The sequence below is a fragment of the Aegilops tauschii genome, chromosome 5 (assembly GCF_002575655.3).
Source record: "Aegilops tauschii subsp. strangulata cultivar AL8/78 chromosome 5, Aet v6.0, whole genome shotgun sequence".
Lineage (NCBI taxonomy): Eukaryota > Viridiplantae > Streptophyta > Magnoliopsida > Poales > Poaceae > Aegilops > Aegilops tauschii.
In genome coordinates this window covers 337,998,477-338,001,675 of record NC_053039.3, presented here as the reverse complement: position 1 = coordinate 338,001,675, position 3,199 = coordinate 337,998,477, and the positions used below count along the sequence as shown (strand labels likewise).

The following is a 3,199-nucleotide window of genomic DNA, read 5'->3' as shown; positions in this document are numbered from 1 at the left end:
CCAGCGGTCAAAACATACACAAGTGAATAGTACTATCATTTTGGCTTTTTTACACCATTCATGTTGAATTTGTCTTTTTTGTGTCTGTGTGTTTCAAATGTTGACTTGAAGAATGGTAGCATCGTAGCACCTGATATCTAATATATCTAAATAGGGGCTCCCCACTACCTGATTTTCCTGCATTCTCGTGCGTCCACGTCACTACAATTATTTCCTGTCGTTTGATTGACCATGTATGGCTCAGATCTGCAGTTGATTCCCCCGTGCTTCCTTCGGTTGACTCCTCCTTCCTTGACCCACGGAAGCGGAAGCAAACCCCTCCTTCAATCCAATTGAAACGTGCGTCGGGATCCCTCCTCATTAAGCGGGTCGACCCGTCTCCGTTCCCCATCTCCCGTCTGAGCATCTCTCTCACCCCAAACGACACCCACCCGGCGACGGACGCATCCGAAGTCAGCCGCCACTACGGTGGCGATGGCGGGGTAGGAGCGCAAGGCAATCGATCTGGAGGATGGGTGGAATTTCAAGCAGAAGGGCAAAATCTACAACCTCATCAATATCCCCGAGCGCAAGCTAGAACTGCAGTTTAGTTCTACAGGTATGTCGCCTCCATCCCCACCTCCCTCCATCCATGCCTAGGCTAGGCCCGATTCGATCTGATTCGTTGCTGGCCTATAGTTTCCGGCCCTATTCCTCTCTTTTTGTCGCGCAGGAAAAATTGGGAGCCTTCACCATGGCCGCCAATATCCATCTACGGGTACATCTTGCTCCCTTACTAGCTGTACAATATTCTAGCCTAATGATGTGTTTATTAATCCCCAATTCATGGATTCTTGCTTCCTATCCTTTCAATTTGTTCATGTACCAGATTCAAGGGGCAATTACCTCACACATCTTGATCTGTCATCTCCTTTTTCCGAGTCAGGTTTGATGAAGATTTGGATAACTAGATAGATTTATGTGGAAATTCTGTACACTTCGCCCGATGATTTTCGCGGGCAGGCGATAGCTACATATGCAGCCAAATTAATTTACCATGCATGTTCTGCAATTTTTCATTTAATGATTTTATATCGTATATGGGTTAATGATTTCCTTATATATAAATGCTTATGATAAGATTGTGTGCGTTTGTAGATAAGGCATCACGAATAGCCATAGTTGAATAAAAGCGTCAGGTATGAGCTACTACATTTTTTTAATTGATTATATATTGTGAGAATAGCTAGAGCGCTTGTGGCCATACTGCTCCATGTCTTATGTACAATCAATATTGTATCATGATTGCACTGTATGCCAAGTGAATATGTAGTCCGCCTAGATTAATGTTAGGATGCAGTATGTGCGTTATGATCCCAACTAGAAATTGGACAAGAACTGTTTTTTTGGTCCGTGATGGTTTTTTCTCTCAGTTATGTAAATACGTGAAATATTTGAAAGGTGTTTTTATTATTTCAAGTAATGCGGTATTTAGCAATCCCATTTCATAGAACTATTTACTTCCCCATTGCAAAAGTGTCTATTTGACAGGTAAGAATAGACACGGTCTAGCATCCATTAGATGTGAACCCGATTTCAGTTTTGCCAAATGTCTTTAGAACTTCAGTCATCACGTTAATTAACCCTTTTTATCTCCATATATAGGGCTATGTCTGTCAGCATTTTCAACTTATGAAGCCGACAAGCTAACATTCTTATTTATAAATGAAAATAGTGAAGCCTCTCCATGACTTTTGAGGGGAAAAAAGGTCGGCCTACATGTTTCTTAGTTTTGAAGGATTGCTGCCGACCGCAAGTGTATTGGTGGTCATCTTAAGATCTCACCCGGAGCAGCATCTGTTTTCTATCTCGCTGTCACCTATGCCTTAAGAATTCCAGTTTATGCATATTTGTTGTATTAGTTCTCACGCTGGACATTCAACTTATGGTATATCTTCTTTCATGATTAAACTTTGCCGGCCGTATAGGACGGGTTATACAATCCTATGTTGTATTGAATCAACTCCTGTGTGTAGGAACGTAGACCATGGAAAATGCGGCATAACTGAAAAAGAACTATTCTGTAGGATACTTACACTTAGCCACCACTTAGCAGCTAAACCTCGAGCGCTTAAATATTTTTTGCATTTTAACACATGGTTCTCATACTTAATTGGTTGTGAAGGTCACAACTATGTACAGCTGGTCAATGAACTTGGTGGGTAATATAGATCTTCCAATTAACAAAATTTGTTGAATTAAATGTAAAACGAATATAGTTCCTTTTTACATTATTTATTATTATGTGGTTTTCCAGATTTTTTTGGTCTAGGTAGTGATGACTTCCTAAATTTGCTCACCATTTTTTTTCCTTCTTTTGGTCTCGCACATGTAATCTTAAAGGATTGGATTTACACCAAGGCATATCCATCTCACTACATTAGCCTCTCAATTGCTTTCATTGTGGAATATACAGTGTAATACCTATCTGTTACTTCCTCCGTTCCTAAATATAAGTCTTTTTAGAGATTTCACTACAGACTACATACGGAGCAAAATGAGTGATCTATATATATCCGTATGTAGTTTGTATTGAAATCCTAGAAAGACTTATATTTAGGAACGGAGGGAGTAGATCGTATTGGTGTTTTTTTTGCACGCTCTGACGTGAGAACCAAACAACAATGGCATACGATCGTTGCTATTTTTGCACATCAAGCGGCTCTATATAGGGTTGCCAATTTATCTTTGTTGCTGCCACCCATAACCTTGAGCTATCCATTTAATTTGATACTATATATTAATGTGTTATTTACTTTCTAAAGAAAATTCATAGCATACTTTACCGCAGCAACGCACGGGGTATCACCTAGTTCTCCATAACATGATGATTCACTTCACGGAGGAGGAGATGATGCTCACTGTCTAAATTTAAATTTGCCTAGATGCTAATAACCCGATGTCGGGGTTTTAGCATTTTTCAGAGCGAATGCCCTTAGACACGGCAGGTCTCACGCATGAATCCTAAAGTGTTTGCTCCTATGTAACTACGAGCTGACGACACAAATGCCCTTTTTGTTTGAGCTTCAGGAATCAGATTCAGCTTTGTCACTGAAGCTGAATTTGAAATCTGAAACAAACAGTTATTTCAAATCAGTTTTACCAGTGAAGCCAGCTTTTGTCAGGACCGGTTTTTCGGGGTATTAAAACTCCAGAAAAT

General features: G+C 40.2%; 1 long non-coding RNA gene across 1 annotated transcript; it reads left to right on the top strand.

Moving 5' to 3' along the window:
• Window positions 1-266: 266 nt before the first annotated feature.
• On the top strand, window positions 267-2,448 carry LOC120965128 (uncharacterized). The gene is made up of 2 exons (XR_005757367.2): window positions 267-598; window positions 713-2,448. It is a non-coding gene; the product is annotated as an uncharacterized lncRNA (long non-coding RNA).
• Window positions 2,449-3,199: the final 751 nt, after the last annotated feature.